Genomic DNA, 24815 nt, shown 5'->3' on the forward strand with positions numbered 1-24815 from the left:
TTGACACAACACTCCCGTTGTTGTATGGTGATACTAGCAAAAAAAGTGAAATCGAGAAGAGGCAACGGATATCGTTTCGTCCTGAAAGGCGAAACGTTCCCTACCGAAACCATTACACTTGTTGTGAGAAGCTCTTATTTATGAGAAGCTTATACCCAAACTTGCCCCAAATGGGACAAATTTTTTACCACGGCATGTTGACGCCGCTCCATGATAGAATGCCAAGTTTCATGAATTTCGAACGAATTTTGGATTTACTAGAATTACAAAAGCAAGTACGTCGACGTTTGCCGAATAGCCACGGTGCCGTGATGTTTGAATTTCATCCCCATTTCTTGCACGGGCCGTAAGCATAAACCCATGGACACATATATGATTTTACAACCCATGTTGGTGCACCGGAGCATGTGCATGTAGTTTAATTTTGAATTGTGCACCTGAAATGGCTAGAAAACCAATTTAATGCACAAAATGTTCAAATGAACCCTGAATAATTCCAATTCTTGTACGGCACACATATAGTTGAATGTTCACTGCATATAAAAGGTCGAGCAATTCAAGCACCGTCCAGTGCCGCTGTGACCCCATTATGTAATTCAAATTAAGATGAAAATCAAGTAGATCGCAGACGGTTTATTATCACCAACCGTGTGATATGCACCACAAAATATCCTGGAGCACCATTGGTGTATAGTATGCCTATGTATTACGCGAGAAGTTGCGTCGGCTACAGTCCACAGCCGGCGTCTCAAGCACACTAGCTCACTCTGCAAATATCATTTCACTATTAAGTCGTCGCCAGTGAAAGATGGGCACGTGGACCCGCGTCATGAGGGCAACTTCGGTGGCCCACTCCGCCGAGAGCGCGGCCATAGCTGCCATGCGTGTGCTAACAAGGTGCATGAGCGCGGCCGAAATCTGCGACTGGGAGGCCAAGGCAGCCCAAACGACCTCTGTTGCTTCTCAGGTGGCGGCAGCAAGATCTGCCTCGAGGATAGCAACTGGCGAGATTTGCATAGCAGCTGTCCATTCTACAGCGGCGGCCTTAGCCTCCGCATACCTTGCGACGACGGAGCCCGTCCAAGCCCAGATCGGGGCCGCCCATAGCCAGCTCGTGGATGCTGAGATGCTTGCCGAGTATGGTGTGATGGATGACTTGGAGCCCCTTCCCCAAGAGACCCTCGGGCACGAGCTAGACATGGAGGCGGCAGTGGAGATCGACGAGAACCAGCCGTAGTAGTACTCTTTGTTTTGTTTAATTATAAGAGCGCCGGTCTTTAATTTGTTAGAGTAATGTTTAGGTCAACTAGATCTGTTTAATTGCTGAACTTGCTCGATTAAGAAATGTGGGTGTGTTGTAGTCGCCTTTGTGTACCCAAATTATGCAATGACGTGGAAGACCACTGTAACCAGGGGAATTCGAACCAAAATTTTTGATGTTCAAACTCATCACACACGGGTTAAGCTAACTGAATCATTTGTGATATTGATACGTCTCCATCGTATCTATAATTTTTGATTGTTCCACGCCAATATTCTACAACTTTCATATACTTTTGGCAACTTTTTATACTATTTTTGGGACTAACATATTGATCCAATGCCCAGTGCCAGTTCCTGTTTGTTGCATGTTTTTTGTTTCAAGAAAATCCATATCAAACGGAGTCCAAACGGGATAAAAAACGGACAGAGATTTTTTTTGGAATATATGTGATTTTTGGGAAGTGAAATCAACGCGAGACGATGCTCGAGGGGCCCACGAGGCAGGGGGCGTGCCCCAGGGGGCAGGCGCCCCCCTAACCCTCGTGGCCACCTCGTAAGGCGGTTGATGCCCTTCTTTCGCTGCAAGAAAGCAAATATCCGTATAGGGATCATGTTAAAATTTCATCCCAATCGGGGTTACAGATCTCCGGGAATATAAGAAACGGTGAAAGGGAAGAATCTGAGAACGCAGAAACAGAGAGAGAGACAGAGAGACAGATCCAATCTCGGAGGGGCTCTCACCCCTCCCATGCCATGCAGGCCATAGACCAGAGGGGAGACCCTTCTCCCATCTAGGGAGGAGGTCAAGGAAGAAGAAGAAGGAGGGGGCTCTCTCCCCCTCGCTTTCGGTGGCACCAGAGTGCCACCGGGGGCCATCATCATCACCGCAATCTTCACCACCATCATCACCAACTCTTCGCCCCTCTATGCAGCGGTGTATCCTCTCTCTTTCCCGCTGTAATCTCTACTTAAACATGGTGCTCAACGCTATATATAATTTCCCAATGATGTATGGCTATCCTATGATGTTTGAGTAGATCTGTTTTGTCCTAATGGGCTATTTGATGATCGTGATTGGTTTGAGTTGCATGTTTTATTATTGGTGTTGTCCTATGGTGCTCTCCATGTCGCGCAAGCGTGAGGGATCCCCGCTTTAGGGTGTTGCAATACGTTCATGATTCGCTTATAGTGGGTTGCGTGAGTGACTGAAACACAAACCCGAGTAAGGGGGTTGTTGCGTATGGGATAAAGAGGACTTGATGCTTTAATGCTATGGTTGGGTTTTACCTTAATGATCTTTAATAGTTGCGGATGCTTGCTAGAGTTCCAATCAAAAGTGCATATGATCCAAGTAGAGAAAGTATGTTAGCTTATGCCTCTCCCTCATATAAAATTGCAATAATGATTACCGGTCTAGTTATCGATTGCCCAGGGACAAATAACTTTCTCATAACAGCAAGCTCTCTACTAAACCTAACTTAGTTGTGTCTTTATCTAAACAGCCCCTACTTTTTATTTACATGCTCCAACAACACCTACAAAGTACTTCTAGTTTCATACTTGTTCTAGGTAAAGCGAACATCAAGCGTGCGTAGAGTTGTATCGGTGGTCGATAGAACTTGAGGGAATATTTGTTCTGCCTTTAGGTCCTCGTTGGGTTCGACACTCTTACTTATCGAAAACTGTCCCGATACCGTATACTTGTGGGTTATCAGATGTTCACATATCGTACACAGTTCTGAAAAAGGGACCGTGTCTGATCACACTTTGCGCGCCAGTTTTTTTGCTGAAGTGATTCCAAATTTTCGGCTTCCTCGGAAATATCTACCTTCCCGCCCCCTCCCCCTTACCAAAAGCCACATTCCCCCTGTTTCCGCCTTACTTTCCAAGTTGAAACCTTCACTCCTTGCTTGCAGCACCGCCTCCTCGCCGGCGACCCTCCTTCACGCTGCTCCGCCTCGCCTATCCGGGCAGGTAATCCGCACCCGACCCCCATCCTCCTCCTCCTTCCACATCCCACATGCCCCGACCGCCGGCGCGAGCACGACACCTTCCACCCAAATCACCGACCCTCCACCAACTAAGCACCGCCCTAAGCCATGGTGCACGCAGTATAGCCATGATGTCAAGGAGCATTTGGCAGCGGAGAAGCATATCATGGCCGCACGCGAGGATGAGGTCGCGCTGGCTGCCATTCGTGCCGACCACCATATCTTGGAGGAGCACCTCGCCGTCGAGGCCACCGTTGATGCCTCACGCGCTGACGTTGCAACACGGTTGGCTGCTTTAAACGATAGTTCTTGGCGTTTTCTCGATGCCACTGTTGGGGCCTTCGATGAAGATTACGAGGTGTTTTCTCAGCGTGCACGTGCTTACCTCATCTCGAGAGCCAGCATGTTGGTGCTCGGAGTGGCCCAGGCAACTTACCACTATGACGAGGGCACCCACGAAACAGAGGCCTCTCCCTCTTCCATGTCCAAGGAGCCAATCGTCATCGATATCTCTGACAATGAGGAGTAGCTTGTCTTATTAGCTCACTGTCGTGGAATTGTCATGGCAGATGTCCTAGCAAAAGGACTTAGTCGTGGAGCCATCGCAACAGGGTTAGCTTAAAGTGGTTAAATGGGACAAAGGACACAAGGAGTTTATACTGGCTCGGCCCCTTGCGGTGAAGGTAAAGGCCTAATCCAGTTTGAGGTGGTATTGCTTATGTCTCGATTACTAGGGAGCGAATACGCTTGACCTAGCTTTCGATCTGTTGTCTCTTGCCCTAAGCCGCCTCTAGGTCGTCCCTTTATATACATAGGTTGACGCCTAGTGGCTTTGAGAGTCCCGGCCAGTTCATAAACGTGTCCGGTCTGGTGACTAACTAAACTTGCCTTATAATACAAGTCATACATATACTTTTATCCCTATGGGTTTTAAGCCACCCTTGGCCCCTTTAGTGAATCTGCTTTATGAACCGCCATCTTTAACATATTCATGGGCTTTAGTTTGATGAACCGCCACTGGGATAAACCGGCCCCTTCTGGGCGGGTCATGCCCAATAGTCATATCGCCAACATTAGGCCCAGGTTGATTTGAACTGGTTCATGTCAATCATCAACACTTAGAAAAAATCCTTCTTCACCTGCTCATGTAAGATATTGTAACCCGCCATGACATCATCTCTTGGAATTTCGGAGACCCACCAAGACATCATCTATCATTAATTTTGCACAATACCCAGCATATCTTAACGGATCCTTATCTTTAATAACCATCCCGAAAATCAAGGCGTTTCCGTCGTCACATATCCATTTTTTGGTCTCCTCGGTTCCCGCTCATGTCGCTTATCCTTGCATCCTTATAAATAGGACCAGGGGTCCCTTTCTTTTCTCCCCCTTGCCCCTTCATCTCTTTCTTCTTCCTCGCATCACTCCAGCACTCGAGCTCCGCCTGCGTCCTCGACCTCTGCTACTACATCGACAACGGCCGTTGCATCGACCTGATCTGTCCAGAGCTTGGTCCCGCGCCTTCGCCACTTAACAACTCAAGTAAGTTTTCCTCCTTCCCTTTCCTTTATATATCATTAGGGTTTCCTGCAAGTTCGTCGGAGTCCATCCCTGTTCTTCGTTGTAGCTTTTAACTTTGATTCAAACTTAACACTCCTCCTACACGGCGGCAGCCGTGATACTTGTTTTTGTTATTAGACTAACTCCTTCGCATAAGAAAATCCAATCTGAACATATGAACTGCTCGAGCACTATAATTTAGGTCAAAAATATTTCCATTATCCGAAGTGTCCCAGATCCAAAATCCCAGCATCCATTTATGAATCCTGTTTGCTTCAACACTTAGTAGAATTCGCTCTTGATATATCTTGATCTGTCATGATGGCTTATATCACCGGTTTATAACTATCCATATGTCATTAGGCCCCTTTTAAGCCACCAATTTGAATATATACTGCAATGTTTACCTCCGGCTTAACAAATCAATGTAAACCGGCCAATTTTCTTTCTTTTAGGCTTCGTCCTTTGCAATGCCGAAGACACTCACTTCATGTAATTGGGTTCCCTCCATTGTCACTCAAGACATGCTCAAAGATTATATCAAAATTGGCTATTTACCAGCGAAAAGTGTCTTGCATTGGTGCACCCCCAAATCAAGCGAAGAAAGACCTCAGCCAAAGGATGGCGAGGTCATTGTTTTTTGCTGGTCACATGAATTGGGGCTTCTCATTGCCCGGTACTAAATTTTTCTGAGATGTTCTGCACTTCTTTCGACTCCATACTCAAGACATTGGACCCAATTCCGTGTCAAATATCTGCAACTTTCAAGTTTTCTGTGAAGTGTACCTTCAAGAAGAGCCCAGTGTTGAGCTCTTTACGGAATATTTTTATCTGAACTGGCAGAACTAGTGTACTAACGGACCTAGCTTAGAATTTGGCGGGGTCCCAATTCAACGAAGAAGAGATGATGTCTTCCCCTATGCTCGCCTACCGAGTCACCCAAAGATTGGAACCAAACATGGTTCTATTGCAAAGATACTTCTCCGGCTGTATCCCAGAACTCAGCGCATGCTAGCCACGATTTCTCCAACAAATCAAGGACCAAATCTGCTAAGTGACATCTTGAAAAAATTGTCGATTCTGCCTGCGAGGATTCAAGAGATAAAACGGCCATGTGCAAGAGGCGACGCTGTGATGCCCTTGAGCCGTGCTAAGGCATGGTTACCAGAGCTAGACCCGGCTGAGGTAGCTACTGGGTATCCAAGCTTGAAAGAAGATGGCACTTCTTTTGACCAGAAACACTTTGCCGCCTGTGTTAAAGAAATACGTCCTCTGGTGACTCTGATTGCTGATGAAACAAATCTCTCAAAATATCAGTCAGCTTATGATACATAGAATCAAAAGATGCCCACGCTGGCTTAGAAAGTGATGGATCTGATTCCTCCAATCCATAAGCATACTTTCACCCTTGAAGTTGATCCGTCCAACCTTATAGATGATGAAGCTAAATTCCAAGCCTTGCGTGGCATTGACAGATCATCACCAAACTTCCAGAAGGTGGAGGATGAAGAACCGGAGAAGGATGATCCGGAAGCTTTAGGTCGTCAAGGCCAAGAAGATTGATTCACTGGGTAGTAAGGGTGTCAACCCAGAAAGGTTCGACACATAATGCCCTATTTAATTGTCATGTAATGCCCTGTTTAATTATCATATACTGGCGACTTATAGTCTGAACCCAGTCCAAGTTATGAAACTCCAGATATGTTTAAGCATGATCCATAAGGATGAAGGCTTCATGGCCTGAATTGTCTCAATAAAAAGACTCCAAAAAATAATATGGCGTAAATACATGACTCCAAAAAATGCTCAAAAAAAGATAATGAATCAAAATCGAGAAAACGAGGCTTTCGTAGGCCGCCAAGCCTAAAACTCCAAGGCATTCATGGCTTCCAAGTCACAGAGTTAACCTTTTACACTTTGTGAATCCGGCCTCACATGACCGCCGTTTTAACCATGAAAAGTTCAGGGTGAATGTAAGATCGACTCTCAAGAGTTCAACTTGACATTCTAGGATTACCCGGGCGGAGTGGCAGTTTCTAAAAAGCAGGAGAACCCAGAAAATTTTGGTGAATACACCTGGCGTTCCAAGCCAGCTCACGAGGGTGGTTACGCTATGTTCTCTTTGGTGAATACACCTATGTTTGAACTGGAAGCCTCCAAGTGCTTTATGGTGTATAAGCCGAATCAAGAGGGATATTCACAGATATGCTCAATGAGCAGGAAGCCCCCAAGTGATTTGTAAGAGTGGCGTTGCGCCGGATCAAGAGGGATATTCACAGCTATGCTCAATGAGAAGGAAGCCCCCAAGTGACCATCTGAAGATGTGGCGTTGTGCCGAATCAAGAGGGATATTCACGGCTATGCTCAATGAGCAGGAAGCCCCCAAGTGACCATCTAACGATGTGGCGTTGTGCCGGATCAAGAGGGATATTCATAGCTATGCTCAATGAGCTAGAAGCCCCCAAATGTCCTTTAACTATGGCCATGAGCCGGATCAAGAGGGATATTCACAGCTATGCTCAATAAGCAAGAAGCCCCCAAGTGTCCATTCGTAGTGAAAAAGACTCAGTATTCTCTAAGATGAAACGAACAGAGGCCCTGTATTAGCAGGGGCGCCATCTTTATTATAATCATCATAATATATACATTGTCAAGATATGTACATTGTAAGAGCCGGTGGCTCATGTGTAGTAAGGCCGAAGATGAGCAATATTGCACGGCCGACGGGTCTCCTCCTCCGATGTGTCTGAGTCCTTGTGGTCTCGAACATCGACAAGGTAGTATGATCCATTGTTCAGATTCTTTCTGACCACAAAAGGCCCTTCCCGAGGTGGGGATAGTTTATGCATATCCGTCTGATCCCGAATAAGCCAGAGCACCAAGTCACCTTCTTGAAAGATTCTGGTCTTAACCCGGCGGCTGTGATAATGATGCAGATCTTGCTGATAAATCGATGATCGAGCCGCTGCGAGGTCACGCTCCTCATCTAATAAGTCAAGTGCATCTTGACATGCTTCTTCATTGTCAGCTTCAACATACGCCGCCACACGGGGTGAGTCATGACGGGTGTCACTAGGGAGAACCGCCTCTTCTCCATAAACCATGAAGAAAGCCGTGTAACCCGTAGATCTGTTGGGGGTAGTATTGATACTCCATAATACTGAGGGTAACTCATCCACCCAACAACTCGGCGTCCTCTGCAAAGGAACCATAAGCCGGGGCTTGATGCCTCTCGGGATATCTTGATTGGCTCTCTCAGCTTGACCATTGGACTGGGGGTGAGCTACTGATGATACATCAAACCGGATATGCTCACGTTGGCAAAATTCTTCCATGGCACCCTTGGATAGATTAGTGCCATTATCAGTTATAATACTGTGGGGAAAACCAAAATGGAAAATCACTTTTTTCATGAATTGAACCGCCGTCGCCGCATCACATTTGCTGACCGGCTCTGCCTCAAACCATTTCGTAAGCTTGTCAACCGCTACCATGAGGTGCGTCTTTTTGTCCTTGGACCTTTTGAAAGGCCCAACCATATCAAGCCCCCAGACTGCAAATGGCCAAGTAATTGGAATCATCCTCAATTCTTGAGCCGGCACATGAATGCGTCGTGAGAACATCTGACAACCATCACATCTACTGACTAGATCCTTCGCATCAGCAAGAGTCATCACCCAATAGAACCCATGACAAAAAGCCTTGGCTACGAGATACTTAGACCCGGCATGATGACCACAACCTCCTTCATGAATCTCTCATAGAATCTCACAGCCTTCTTCAGGAGAAACACAATGCTGAACGCCCCTGTGACACTGCGATGATGCAATTCTCCATTGACAATAGTCATTGACTTAGACCACCGGGTTATCTTCCTGGCCAAAGTTTCATCCTTAGGTAACTCGCCCCAGGTCATATAAACCAAATAGGGAACTATCCAATCAAGAATAGCATGAAGAGCCGCCACCAGTTGTGCCTCCAAGTCAGGAATAGCAAGATCCTCCTCTGTAGGTAATTTGACAGAAGGGTTATGCAGAATATCCAGAAAAGTGTTAGGTGGCACCGGCTTACGCTGAGACCCGAACTAGCTTAAAGCATCATCCGCCTCATTTTTCCTACGGTCAACATGTTCAACTTGATAAGCCTTGAAGTGACCCGCAATAGCATCAACCTCTCGATGATAAGCCGCCGTGAGTGGATCCTTGGAATCCCAAGTGCCAGAAACTTGCTGAGCTACCAGATCTGATTCGTCGAAGCACCTCACCCGGCTTAAGTTCATCTCCTTAGGCATCCGAAGACCATGGAGCAAGGCCTCATACTCAGCTGCATTGTTAGTACAAGGGAACATCAACCGGAGAACATAAGAATATTTATCACCTCGTGGGGAAGTCAGGACAAGTCCAGCCCCCAAGCCCTCCAATTTCCTGGACCCATCAAAGTGGATAGTGTGCTATCTGGCTTCTCCTCAGGAATCTGTAACTCTGTCCAATCATTGATAAAATCCACAAGTGCCGGAGACTTGATGGTTGTACGAGGCACATACTTTAAGCCATGAGGTCCAAGCTCAATGGCCCATTTGGCTACCCGACCTATGGCTTCTCTGTTTTGAATGATATCCCCTAAAGGGGCAGAACTAACCACAGTGATAGGATGACCCAGAAAATACTGCTTAAGCTTCCGGCTAGCCATGAAAACCCGATATACAATCTTCCGCCAATGTGGATATCTCTATTTGGACTCAATAAGCACCTTACTGATGTAGTATACCAGCCATTGAACCGGATACTCCTTGCCTGACTCTTTCCTTTCTACCACAATGGCTACACTGACATATCGGCTATTGGTACCCACATATAACAACAAAGGCTCTTTATCAATAGGAGCAGCAAGAACTGGCGGCTGAGCCAATTGTTTCTTCAAGGCCACAAATGCCTGATTAGGAGCATCACTCCAGAAAAAGTGGTTTGTCTTCTTCATCATCTGGTACAGAGGGATATCCTTCTCACCCAACCGGCTTAAGGCCGCAATAGGACCTGCCAAATGCTGAACATCATTGATACACGCCGGTTTAGCCAGAGAGGTGATAGCCTTTATTTTTTCCGGGTTAGCTTCAATACCCTGTTCTGAAACCAAAAAACCCAAAAGCTTACTAGCTGGCACACCAAAAAAACACTTGGCCGGGTTAAGCATCATCTTATAAACCCGGAGATTGTCGAAAGTCTCCTTCAAATCATCGATCAGGGTCTCCTTTGCCCTGGACTTCACCACAATGTCATCCACATAAGCATGAACATTACGCCCGATCTGACTATGAAGGCAATTTTGCACACACCACTGGTAAGTCGCTTGGGCGCTCTTCAACCAAAAAGGCAGAGACACATAATAGAAGGCTCCGAAAGGAGTGATGAAAGGTGTCTTTTCCTGGTCCTTAAGTGCCATCTTGATCTGATGATAACCAGAATAAGCATCCAAAAAACTCAAACGCTTACAAACCACCGTAGCATCAATAATCTGGTCAATACGGGGGAGAGCAAAAGGATCAACCGGACAAGCCTTGTTTAAAATATGTATAATCCACACACATACGCCAAGTGCCATTCTTCTTTAGTACTAACGCCGGGCTTGCCAACCACTCAAGATGAAAAACTTCAACAATGAACCCAGCCGGCAAGAGCTGGGCCACTTCTTCACCAATGACCTTACGCCTCTGTTCATTGAAACGACGAAGAAATTGCTTGACCGGTTTATACTTTGGATCAATGTTAAGAGTGAGCTCAGCGAGTTCCCTCGGTTCACTTGGCATGTTAGAAGGTTTCCATGCAAAGATGTCCCGGTTCTCATGGATGAACTCGATGAGCGCACTTTCCTATTTCGGATCCAGATTAGCACTAATGTTGAACTATTTGGATGAATCGCCAGGAACGAAATCAACTAGCATGGTGTCATCTGCCGACTTAAACTTCAAGACTGGATCATGCTCCGTAGTTGGCTGTTTAAAAGACATCATGTCTGTCGGGTCAACATTGTCCTTGTAGAACTTCAACTCCTCTGTCGCACAAACAGACTCAACATAAGTAGCATCGCCTTCCTCACACTCCAAGGCCATCTTGCGACTCCCATGTACTGTAATAGTGCCCTTGTGACCCAGCATTTTGAGCTACAGATATACATAACAAGGTCGTTCCATGAATTTGGCATAAGTCGACCATCCAAACAGCGCGTGATATGGACGTTGAATCTTGACTACTTCAAAGGTTAGCGTCTCAGCCCTGGAGTCATATTCATCTCTGAAGGCCACTTCCATAGCGATCTACCAGATATGCCGACTTACCAGGCACCACTCCATGGAAAACAGTATTGGACGGCGTAAGATTTTTATCAGTTAATCCCATACGATGAAAAGTATCATAGTAAAGGATATTAATACTGCTGCCTCCATCCTTGAGTACCTTAGTGAACTTGTACCCTCCAACCTAAGGCGCCACCACCAAAGCCAATTGACCCGGATTATCGACCCGGGGCGGGTGATCCTCCCGACTGCACACAATGGGCTGCTCAGACCATCGCAAGTAACAGGGAACCGCCAGCTCAACAACATTCACCGCTCTTTTACAGAGCTTCTCGTCTCGCTTGCATAAAATCATGGTGAAGACGTGGTACGGCCCACTATTCAACTGCTTCAGGTTACTCTGATACCCCGATTGCTGCTTCTGGTTCCCCTGACCGGACTGTTGATGATAACCACCCTGATTGCCTTGATTGCTTGGGTGACCCTGGAAACTGGAATTAGAACTGCTACCATCGTAACCTGGACCATGAGAGCCAGAACCTGAGGCGCCGCCTGACCCATGATTGTTCTGTAACAAATTGGAATTTTTGAACTCCTACATAATGTGGCAGTCTTTCCAAAGGTGACCGGATGGCCTTTCCCGCGTACCATGCTTTGGGAAGGGCTCATTCATCATCTTCTCAAGATTGATAGCTGTCTCTCCTGCCTGAGGAGGTGGCTTTCCCTTACGACGCTGACCATTATTCTGCGTGTTGGTATTGGTCCTAGAGTCTAAATTACAATCGGTCTTGCGCTTACCATTGCCCCCCTGACTCGTCGGGTTATGATGCTGGCCCTTGGTGTTGCCACTCTTCTTTCCCTTTCCCGTCTTTTCATCATCAGACTCGGGATCCTTGGTACTATCAGAGTCAGCATATTTAAACAGAGCTGCCATCAGCTCCCCCATGTCATTGCAGTGGCGCTTGAGTCACCCTAGCTTCTGTTTAAGAGGCAAAAACGGCAATTTTCTCCGACATTAATGTTATCCGATGAGTGCAGGATGGCTTTGACCCGGTGCACCCAATGGGTCGTTGACTCGCCCTCTTCTTGGGCATAGGCATGCAAATCCAGAATTGACATGGGCTGCTTGCACATATCTTTAGAAATCTGGATGAACCGGGCCTTTAACTCGGCCCACTACCCAATGGAATTGGCAGGAAATCCCTTTAACCAAGTACGGGCCATCCCATCCAGCATCATGGTGAAGTACTTGGCACACGCAGCATCGCTGACCTCTTACAGCTCCATGGCCATCTCGTAACTCTCAATCCACGCCTCAGGGGTAAGTCGGCTGTATAGTTAGGCACCTTACGAGGTCGTTTGAAATCCTTGGACAAATGCTCATTCCGTAGAGCTGGTACTAAACATGGTACGCCCGTGGTTCTAGAGGCCACGCCTGCCTCCGCCGAAGTCGTTGGATAAGCCAGAGATGGTTGATGGGTCATGTACTAAGCCGCTAGCTTAGCCTCCCGACATGTTCTATCCTGATCCATCAGGGCCTGAGTATTAACACCACCACACGCTGGGTCATGTCCACGGGGCGGGTTACAGTGCTGCTCACTGCTTGATATGGCTGGGGAGTCCATGTGCCTGCTATAACACCGGCTTGGGAGAGGGGTTGAGTGAATCCTTTCACGACTGTAAGAATAAGTCTCCTACTGTACCAATGCTGTCTGAAGAAGCTCTCTAGCCCTCCTTGTTTCAACCGCAGCTGGAGACTCGCCTTCAACTGGGAGAGCCGCCAATCGTGTCGTCGTGGCGATCATATTATCCAACGGGTTAGAATAATGACACGGTGGCGTCGGTACATACTGTGGCGGGGTATTAGACGGTTCGTGCGTGGCTAAGAAGGCGCTCCATTCCTAGGAATGGCTACCACTCGGTTTACCTCCGCGGGTCACTGGTCCCTGCACTAGGTGTGTTGAAGAGGTTCCTCGCCTCGTAAGCCGGAGGAAGATGACTCCGGTACCTTCTCCTCATGACTTTGTTTGAAGCGTTCTGATCCAACGGGAGCCGGAAGGAATCATCCTTGATCCGTTGTGCATAAGCATCCAGTGCAGCTCACTCCATAGCCATCCTCGCATCCTCAGCCGCTAGATCTCCCTTGGCCTGAGCTATCTCATCTTGTAGTTTTGCAACTTTCGCGTTATGCTGAGTTTGATTTGTTGGATTAACCTCTGCTGTCAACAATGTTGTCAAAGTGTCCAATAAGTCGGACAAGACCTGAGCCGGCGGGCGCACAGGGTCTCCTGCCTCAGCCACCATCGCCACTGATGACCCAGAAATCATTGCCGCTGCAGTTGTAGAATTCTGCGCGGGCTGTGTACCGGCCATGAAAATTGCGACCCTATTCGGCGGCTCATAGGGTCCAGAATACTGTCACCATGGGAACAACCCCCAAGCCGGCCATCTTGCAGCTGATACATTGAATTAGTCTCGCCTATGGACGATTCACCATCAGAGTAGATGGTTGTATCACCACCTGTCGGTGTCAATACAGGTGGATCTCGGGTAGGGGGTCCCGAACTGTGCGTCTAGGCGGATGGTAACAGGAGACGGGGGACACGATGTTTTTACCCAGGTTTGGTCCCTCTCGATGGAGGTAAAACCCTACTCCTGCTTGATTGATCTTGATGATATGAGTATTACAAGAGTTGATCTACCACGAGATCGAATAGGATAAACCTAGAAGCTAGCCTATGGTATGATTGTTGTTATCTCTACGGACTAAACCCTCCGGTTTATATAGACACCGGAGGGGGCTAGGGTTACATAGAGTCGGTTACAAGGAAGGAGATCTACAAATCCGAATTGCCAAGCTTGCCTTCCACGCCAAGGAGAGTCCCATCCGGACACGGGGCGAAGTCTTCAATCTTGTATCTTCATAGTCCAACCGTCCGGCCAAAGGATATAGTCCGGCTGTCCGAATACCCCCTAATCCAGGACTCCCTCAGTAGCCCCCGAACCAGGCTTCAATGACGATGAGTCCGACGCGCAGATTGTCTTCGGCATTGCAAGGCGGGTTCTTCTTCAAACTCTGAGTACCTGCTAAATAGTGTCCGGCTTCTCATAAATGTTGCGATTCTTGGCTTCTGCGTCCAATAATGGCCATCTTCCACGTGTCAAGCGAATGTGAGGAGCCAGGGTGTTTTTACATTTACCACCCCATCTATGTGAATGAACTGTCTATTAAAGAGACGAGGATCCTCAGATCCAAACCACATCATCCTCCCTCAGCGAGCATTCATCGGCCGGGCTGGGATGGGATGGGCTGCGGGAGCGAGCATCCTGAGTTTGACAACGCCCCTTTGAAGAATCGCCTAAGCTGGCGCCCACGGAGCCCACAGGAGGAAGATGATAGAGACATATTTTATCTGATGGGCCGGATAAAGTTGCTGGCCAAATCAGGACTGACCATAACCGAGGTTATGGCAATATGCATTATGCGGGGGTTGCAGCCACTTCAATATCGAGGTCACCCCATGTGGCACTTCAACGGGGAAGATGATGCCACTCGCTGCGGGCGCAAGGGACCGGTCTCAATTGCTGCTCTAGCAAAAATTCTATACTATCTGTATAAGGGGAAAGAAGAGGAGTTCCTCCGCATCATGCCATGGGATGGATTCTCCATGAACAACCCTCGAAGCTGGGTGAGCTTCCGCTCTTTTTACTTCCATCCTACCCTTGTTTTCGTGATGAATATTTACCTTGTCGTTTCATCGCATGAACTATGTAAGGCAGTAGGGGAGATTAATAGCCCACCTCCACAACCGGAGGATCCTGAGCGGGTCTTCGACCCTGGCCTGAAAGAGGATCCGGACATATTCATGGAGCTGATTGATAGGATTTTCTATCAGCTAAGTTGTGATGACGCCATGGTGGCCATTATAGCCGACTACCCTGGGCTACTCCCAGCCTTGCAGGTAAATGAGACCGGAGCCCCAACCTTTGAAAAGGATTTCCTTTTATGCACTTCACCTACCATATACAAATGGTGTTTTATAGGGAAGGCCCTCGGGACGCCATGCCGAGCCCGCGGCGACTCACCAACAAGGGGTTTCAAAGCCGGACAGGCTAAAAAGGAAGGCGGTCCGGACGGAGACGCCGGCCTAGAGGTATGATGCAACACCTCACTCCGTGGTTGTCGTATTTAAAAACATAATAACACCCGTGTTTCCTAGAAGGAAGAACGCTCGCTGGACAATATCCGGAGAGGTCGCCAATCACGCCTCTACCAGTCGGGCTCCAGGGCCGGACACAGAGGTGGAAGCTAACACGAGGTACACGCCGGATGCTCCTTCTACAGAGGATGCGGATAAGATATCCGCTATGAATTCCGAAGTGGAGAGCGCCATGAATCACTAGCGTCGCCGAGCCATACTCCATGACGCTTGTTTCTCCCGAGAGGCGTTTGATGCATTCAACTCGGGAGATGCATACATCCGTGCTGCTCAAAATGGTCTAGCCAGAGCCATGGACCAATATGTAAAGGATGTAAGGGTAAGAAAATTTGATGAATATATATATATATATATATATATATATATATATATATATATATATATATATATATATATATATATCAGTAGCCCCTGAGACTTGAAACAGTTGGCACAACTGATTTAAGGATCATTTATTGTGCAGGTTCTTACAGAGAAGAATACTCGACTGTCACAGGAGCAGGAGGAATGCAAGACCCAACTTCGGGCCGCCGTTGCCGCATTGAAGGAACCTGAAAAGTACACAGCTGGTAACATTTGTTTCAAAGAATGATAGGTACCATATAGTGTGCGACATTGCTGCAGATCTAACAATAGATATTGTAGATGACCCCGGAGAGAACCCGGAGGACCAGCATGTCATACGACAGCTAAAGGCTGGCGAACGCATGCTGACTAAGGTCATGCGGGAGAAAAACAATCTCCAAGACGCCAATACCAAGCTGAGCGTGGAACTGAAAGACGTTCGAGCCCATCTTGCGGACTCTGTGAAGGAGAATAAGCGGCTTCGACGTGGTATTTTCAGTAAGTGCTTGAATGAACCCTTAAAAGGGTGCGGCGGAGAAGCCGGCTAACAGAGTTATGTATGCAGGTATGCTGACGGGTCGTCCCGCGAAGGAGATGCCCGGGTCTGCGGGTGATCTTCTACCCGAGCTCTCACAATTTCACGAACAAGTTCGACAGGTGATGCAAGGTATTGCCCAGGCCTTGTGGCCATCCGTCTCCCTGCCAGCAGGCATTGGAGAGCTTGCGGAGAAGCTCAAGGGAGCATGGCGGCGCTTCCGATTATGGATGATATCGGCCTGCCGTCAAGGTGCCAGGGAAGCCTGGGCCATGGTGAAGACGTGGTATCCCAAGGCTGACCCAAACCACATGGCCGAGGTCGGACCTGTGGGGCCCGATGGGAAAGAGATCCCCATTAGCTTAGTATATGGGCAAGTAGAATTAGCCGCAAAGTATTCCCAACATGATTGTAGGCTAGACAACCTGTTGGATGGTATAGAAGAGGAATTTAGTCAGTCTACATGACTATGTAATTAAAGTGACATGTATAATGCCTTCTAGCCGGATTGTAAATCATTTGTCATGGCGGACCTTTTCGCTTCAACCTCGGGACCCGATAGTCCGGAGTGTATCCGAATACCTGCTCAGTTATATAAGAACCAGGGTATGCGTGGAAACTAGGCGTAGGGGTCATTAGTGCTTGAACAGACAAGTACCCAACTAGTTATGTTATATTACATGGGTAGTAAGAAACATCTTCCAGGGAGAATAGTTCCGTTAAGGGTTCCTTTCCCTGGGTACGCATGCCCTAAAGTGCATGTCCGGACTGCGAAAGGAGACGCAGGCAAAAAACATCTGTGGGCACATATGGAAAATAAATAAAAATCATCTTTTGTTCACCGACCGAATATTCGCTTAAGAACGCTAGCTTTCGGCTTCACCCAGTCTCAGGTACACATCCGGCTGAACCGGCAGTAACAATTGTAGAGGTGCTCCCCTTATGCCCTAGCCGAATTAACGGGAACGTAGGGCATAAATACAAGAGCCAGGCAACCCAGCTTGGCCAAAAATTAAGTCATATCGATGCATATAATGGCGGAGAAAAGGTACATGCGAAAGAATAACACATGTGCGGGGCATGAAGCCAAGATAAATAATTAAGCTTCTGTGTAAGAAGCCCCCAGGTATAATGAGCGTGGTTATCACTTCAATAGTCTGCAAGCAAGGCACACGTTGGACCTTGAAGGCCTTGAGGAAGAATAAAAGAAAGAAAGAGAAAAAAGACAGATAATGTATATGCAATAAATGGACAGAGGAAGGAGACGAACATAGAGTCCGGCACTAGGCGCAGAATCTTCGGAGCCTGACTGCGTTCCATGGGTTCGGCTCAAGTCGATTATTCAATGCACTAGGCGTACACTCCACCGGTCAGAACTTGGTCAATAATGAAGGGACCTTCCCATTTGGGCTCGAGCTTGGTCCTTTTCTTCTCCGGCAGGCGTAGAACTAGCTCGCCAACGTTATAAGTTTTGGCCTGTACTTCTCTGCTTTGGTATCTGCAAGCCTGTTGCTGATAGAATGCGGAACGGGCTTTTGCCACGTCGCGCTCCTCCTGCAGGGTGTCCAGACTGTCCTAGCGATCGAGCTCGGCTTCTCTTTCTTCATACATGCGCACTCGAGGTGAGTCATGAATTATGTCGCAGGGCAGAACCGCCTCTGCGCTGTACACCATAAAGAAGGGTGTGTATCCGATAGTACGATTCGGCATGGTTCACAGCCCCTAGTGTACGGAGTCGAGCTCCTCTACCCAGTGCGTGTTAGACTCCTTTAAGGACCGCACTAATCTGGGCTTGATGCCTCTCATGATAAGACCATTTGCTTGCTCAACTTGGCCATTAGTTTGTGGGTGATAGACAGAGGCATAATCAAGCTTAATGGCCATGTTGCTGCACCAGAGTTTTACCTCGTCGGCCATGAAGTTTGTGCCGTTGTCAATGATGATGCTGTGGGGGACACCATAACGGTGTACAACCCCGGATATGAAGTCTATCACCGGTCCGAATTTGGCCGTTTTAACAGGTTTGGCTTCTATCCATTTGGTGAATTTATCCACCATGACCAGTAAGTATGTTTTCTTATGGGTTCCCCCTTTAAGGGGTCCAACCATGTCAAGCCCCAAGACAACGAAGGGCCAGGTAATGGGGATTGTTTGGAGGGCGGTGGGTGGCATGTGGCTTTGGTTTGCAAAAAGCTGGCAACCGACACAGCGTTGGACCAAGTCCTGTGCATCTACCCGGGCCGTCGGCCAATAAAACCTGTACGGAAGGCCTTGCTTACAAGGGCCCGGGCTACGACGTGGTGGCTACCGAGTCCGGCATGAATTTCTGCCAAAGGCTTCCGCCCTTCCTCTTTGGAGATGCACCTTTGAAGGACTCCGGTAGTGCTTTTTTCATACAGCTCTCCCTCATGGACCCTGTAGCCTTTAGATTGCCGCACTATGCAGGGTGCCTCATTTTGGTCCTCGGGAAGTTCCTGCCTAGTTAGGTAGGCCAGGAATGGTTCTGTCCACGAGGCGATGATGGCCATTATTACGTGGGATGAAGGTGTTATTTCGGTGGCAGAGCCTCCAATTATGTCAGAGTGTTTGGTATCGGGCATTTTGGCCGGTCCGGACTATTGTTACCGGTGTCCCCTCCGATACCACGGATGGCTTAAACAACCTCTCCAAAAAGATGTTGGGGGACCGCATTGCGTTTTGCGCTGATGCGGGTGAGGATATCCGCCGCCTGATTGTTTTCCCGAGCCACATGGTGAAATTCGAGCACCACGAACCGAGCTGACATCTTTTGGACGACGTTGCGATAGGCCGCCATCTTTGGATCCTTGGCATCGAAGTCTCCATTTATTTGGGATATTGCGAGGTTCAAATCCCCACGCACCTCCAGGCGTTGAATGCCCATGGAAACTGCCATCCGATCACCATGTAACAGGGCTTTGTATTCGGCCATCTGTAGAGGGTTTTTGCTTCTTTGTAATTAACTCGGGTGTCTTATGATAGTGCACGATTTTACTTCAGACTGGGTGTATATTTGGAGCCGGATTGTCCCAAAATTTCGTTTCGGTTTTCCAGGCACTTTCCATCGCACAGTACTTTCGTACTATGGACGCCAAGTCAGCGAAGCGTGATATGTCACAGCGACTTATGGCGTTAAGGATTCCGTTGTCCGTGCAATTATTGCGGAAAAATGAGACTGCGTCTTCCTCGTGACAGTCCTTAACCTTGTTCATCACAAGGAGGAATCTGGCCCAATAATGATGTACTATTTCCTGGGGCGCTTGCCTAATGTGAGAAAGATCGTTTATGTTTGGGTGCGTGGGTGGATTTGAGTCCGAACCCTTACCCGATCTGAGACCCAGGGGCCGAGGAGTTTCCAATCTTGGAAGTTCGGGTTCTGGGATGTTGCCCAATAAGTCTGGCCCGCCGCCTGACTCTGGGTTCAGGGCTTGGGTGATGTCCTCCCATAAATGGGTATCCGGCTCGGAGATCTCAGGAATCCAGACAAAGTTAGTCCTCAAGATAGAGGAATAATCACCGCATTGTTCCTCCACCACCGCAATATGATGGGTGACCGGTGGAGAGTTAATCTCCCTTTGATTGGGTTTAAGACCAATCCGATCATAGTCCGTAGTGACTCCCAAGGTGGCGATGCGATCCAAGTGCTCGTTTAGGGATGAGAGGTCCATTGGATCCATTTGCTCGGCAAATGTCAGGACCCCGATTCTAAGTCACACCGGTCTAGCCTGTAACACCTCATATCACTTTGCGGCCTCATACACGGTATTCCCACGGGTGTCGCCTAACCATGGCTCGGGACCATTTGCGCCTATTGGCTCATGTATTGATAGTGTTGCTAGCATCCATATGACAGAGAACCCGGGCTGACATGACTAGTCGTGAACCCAAAGTGGCACTAACTTACGGGGACAAGCATACATGAATCAACATCGAGCAGGTCAGTCAGCAGCGTGTGAATCCAGGCTGTAGCACTAGGCTAACAGGACTCCGGGAACCCGGGATGTAGCAGGCTAGGAAGGACTCCGGATGTCACCGCGTGACATTTCCCCTAAGGGACAGACGCAGGAACGAAGTGAATCACATGCCGGCCAGTCAAGTGCTCCGGAGCAGTAGTGCTGGGCTAGCAGGACTCCGGTGAACCGGGCTGTAGCGGACTACTATGGCTCATGGAAGCACAAGACTACATTTCCCCATAAGAGAGGCTACCAAGGATAAACAACTAGGTTATCGGATCCCACACATACCAAGCATTTCAATCATACACACAATATGCTCGATATGTGTAAATACAACATGGCATCACAACATAACTCTATGACTCAAGTATTTATTCATTAGGCTCCGAGGAGCGAGATATTACAAACATGGATCTCATGACCCAACATTCAGAGCATACAAGTCAAAGCACATGCGGAAGCTTAACTTGTCTGAGTACAGACAACTAAAAATGAACAAGGCTGAGGAGCCTAACTATCTACCAGACCCTCCCAAGGGTAAAAGATCGTAGCTGAGGTAACAAGCTAAACGTCGAAGTCCACGTGGAACTACTAGCGAGACAGAAGTCTCTATGCAAAAACATAAATTAAGCAAATGTGAGTACAAATGTACTCAGCAAGACTTACATCAGAACTAACTACATATGCATCATTATCAACGAAAGGATGGTGGAGTTTAACTGCAGCAGGCCAGCTTTGACTCAGTGGCTATCCTGAACTACGACTGCAAGTAACTCTTTTGAGGTGGCGCACACGAGTCCACATATTCACCATATCAATACACCACTATGGATCCGCTCCCGTCTCCCTACTAGAATGCCATCCATAGCAGTCACGCTTATCTTGCGCATTTTAGAGTATCCACTTTCACTTGTCTATGAACTATGCAAGGGGTCCAGGTTCCCATATCCGAGGAATCCGGCTATTCGAATAGATAATGATAACCCTGCAGGGGTGTACTTCTTCACACATGCTCTCGCCACTTATCGCCCTGTACACGTCATGTACCTCGGCAACCTTCAAGCGGTAGCCGGGCGAGGGTGTCGGCCATGACTTGAGTAACCAACAAGTCTCTAGTCCAGGTTTATCGCCTATTCGGGTTCCATCCGCAAGGAGATCCGGCCAGTGTGTCGCTCATGGCCCCAAACAATGTGTGCAGGGTTCCCAAGCCCACCATCCGGGTGCCACTTGGTACACCGTGCCACTGTGCCTAGTCTGTCCCAAGCCCACCTGTACCGGGTGCCACTTGGTAGACTACTAACACTACCTATAAACACCAGAAACTTGTTGCAACTCCTGGACAGAGATCGAGTTGATTAATAAGCCGAGAGGGGCCGAGTTACCGGAACCCAATGTGTGGTAGTAACTGTTCACGGATCATAGACACAAAACTCAGTTCCTAAGAACGGCTGCAATGAGACAACCCACCATGAACTCCTACATGGCCTCTCACCGCTACCTTTACCAAATCATGTTCACACAATTAGCTCTCACCACATTCCAATTCATCCCCGATGAATCAGACCCGACTCAACTCTAAGCAGTAGCAGGCATGACAAACAAACATGAATGAGTAGGAACATCAGGGCTCAAACAACTCCTACTCATGCTAGTGGGTTTCATATATTTACTGTGGCAATGACATGTCATGTAGATGAAAGGGGTTCAGCTACCGCAGCATGTAACAGTTGAAACGTTGTTGTCCGAATGCAGTAAAAGAGAGCAGGAGCGAGAGGGTGGGATTGTATCAGAATGAACAAGGGGGTTTTGCTTGCCTGGCACTTCTGAAGATAACATTGAGTCTTCATCAGTGTCAACGATCACAGTGTTGGAGCAGCGTCTACCGAGAGGGGACAATTACCGGCAAACAAGGAAGAGCACAATCAACGCAATGCACAATATGATGCATGATCATGACATGACAATATGTTGTGATTTGAGCTAATGCAACTAGTAACATGAAGGTTTGGGTTGATTTGAACTCAAGGTTCAAATTCAAATTCAAACTATGAATTCAAATAGTGCATTATCATGTTTTGGACTATACAGTGAGGTTAAGTTGTTCAAACATGCATGAACATGGTACATATGGATAGATTGAATTTTTATGATCATTTTTCATATATAAAATATTTCATTCTGACCTATAGATTATTTTCTACGGTTTTTAGAAGTTTTAGACATTTTCTGGAATTTTCTGGATTATTTTAAATCCAAAAAATGACTTACTTTGTCAGCATGATGTCGGTGTGACATCAGGAGGTCAACGGAGAGGGTCCAAGTCAAACCTGACGGCTGGGACCCGCACGTCAGTGACACAGGAGGTTAAGAAGGGTTATTTGATATTAGATTAATCCTAAACTAATTCTATCAGTGGCAGGGCCCACATGTTAGTGTCTAGTGTTAAATTGAACAGGGTGGTTAGTGGCTAATTAAGCCGGACACGTCAGCCCGCCGGAGTTAGTCGCCGGTGACTTGTGGCCACGGCGGAAACACACTGGGAGGCCATGGCGGAAACACACCGGGAGGCCATGGGAGCGGTGGAGAAAGGCACCAGGAGGTAGCCCATGCACCCGCGCATCCAACGGAGCAGGTGGGAGGTCGCGGGGTGGTCAGAGCTCGCCGGAAGTGAGCTTGCAGCGGCGCCGAAGTTCGGGTGAGTGCGGGGTGGGCGCTGTGGGGCACAGGAGGGCAAGTTAGCATGTGCGTTAGGCTCCTGGTCGCTTCCTAAGCGCGGTGACGTGCTCATCTTGGGCGGAGGCGAGCTAAAACGATGGCAGCGACATGACCAGCGCCGGCGAGGTCTCGGCATCGACAGAGATGGGGGCTACGCTAGGTTATCGAGCACGGGGAAGGGGGGGTTCGGTAGAGGCGCGCACGACGAGGTCTTCGGTGATCCCAGCGTGCTCGGGGATGGCTTGGTGACGACAAATCGATCGACGGCGACCGTCGGTGTAGAGGACGAAGATGGTGTCGGTGAGGGCGCTCCAGGGCGTCCGGCATCGTGTGGCTCGTCGGGGAGGACTATGACGTTGTTTCGGAGCTCAGGGTTGTGTCGGAGAGCTTTGGGGATGGCTGTGGCTGCGGTGGCAGCAAGCGCAGCGGCGAGCTCCACTTGGTGGTGCTGCGGGAGAGAGCAGAGGAGGGGGAGGGGTCCAGGGATAGAGCAAGGGGGTCGAGAGGGAGTGCATGGCATCGCGGAGGGAGTCCAGGGCGACGAGGGGGCAGCCAGGCAGGCAGCTGCCGGCATGGCACGCCGCGGCACCGTGGCTGTCTTCTCCTCTGCCTTCTGGCAGGAGGAAGAAGATGCCCCTGCCCTCGGTGGGCCGGCCAGGTGGCTGGGCTGCCAGGTGGGCAAGACCTGCAGGTAACACAGGTAGGTGGCCCAGTTTAGTTCCCTCTCCATCTTCTCTTTTTGTTTTCTATTTTCTTTTATTTTGTTTCGAATTAGTAAAAATACTAATCCATTTTGTAAAATCCTGAAAATAATGGTGGGCAGTGTTTGGATTATTTCCAACAACCCAAAACTAGTTTCAGAATTATTAGAGCATTTAAAAATATTTATAGGATTTAAATGCTCCAATTCAAATATGATATGAGTTAATTCAAAGATCGAGAATGTCCTGGAAATATATTCATCATTTTTGGCAGAGGTTTTCACCTTTATCAGAAATCATGAACATTTTCAAAGGCCATTTTGGGTTCTTTGAAAAAGATTTTGGATTGAACCTAGTTGAGTTCCATTTGGTGCTAGGGTTTGAACATCCCCATTTCAACTTAAACAGAATTTAAACATGATGCAACAAGATGCAAAACACCTGGCAGTACCATAAGCAAGGGATGTGACAGCTCAACCGCACTAAACAAGAATTTTGACCCGAGATTCAAGACGTGAGGTAAGAAGACAGAGCGGATACAAAGCTAGCACGATCTTCATGATCCAAGTGCCCTCATCGAAGATGTTGATTCGTTCTACCACATGATCTTGACGTCTTGGCCTTCGAGATCTTTGTCCAACACGACACGAAGGAGAAAGGGAAACTCTAGAAGGATCGATCTTCTCGAAGATCGAACAACTCTGGATCAACTCACTGAATGAGACGTAGGAATATCTCTTGAGATAAGACACGAGACTGTCGGCGTCCTAGGAACGGGGGTACCCAGACTTGCCTGCCTGCGGCCTGCGGCGTGGCTCAAAGGGGGGCCCAGCGCGGCCCATCTTCACCAACACAAACCCAAGACCCTCGCGAGGGGCCAAGCCTCGCGGGGCGGATGACGCGGAGCTTCCTCAGGCGCGACCTCGTCAGGCTGGCTCACGAGGAGGCGGAGAGATCAAGGCAGGGTACCTCACGAGGTGCCCGTGACGCAAGCCATGACGACCGGAGGCGCCAGGCGGGTGCCAGCCCGCACGGTGTCCTCCCTTCCTCTTTGGTGCAAAGGGGGCAAGCGCAGCCGCGGAGTACCGAGGCATCAGGAAAAGGTTGCCGTTTTGGTGCAACAAGACCAAGACCAGGAGGACTACGAGACGGAGGTCACCATGGAGCCCAAGACAGCGTCATCACCAGAGCTTTGCGTAGGCGAAGACTACTTTTGTTA

General features: G+C 48.4%; 1 pseudogene; it reads right to left on the minus strand.

Moving 5' to 3' along the window:
• Positions 1-10906: 10906 nt before the first annotated feature.
• Positions 10907-24815, minus strand: part of LOC119283502 — a 64196-nt pseudogene continuing 50287 nt past the window's right edge.

Source organism: Triticum dicoccoides, chromosome 4A, assembly GCF_002162155.2.
Source record: "Triticum dicoccoides isolate Atlit2015 ecotype Zavitan chromosome 4A, WEW_v2.0, whole genome shotgun sequence".
Classification (NCBI taxonomy): Eukaryota; Viridiplantae; Streptophyta; class Magnoliopsida; order Poales; family Poaceae; genus Triticum; species Triticum dicoccoides.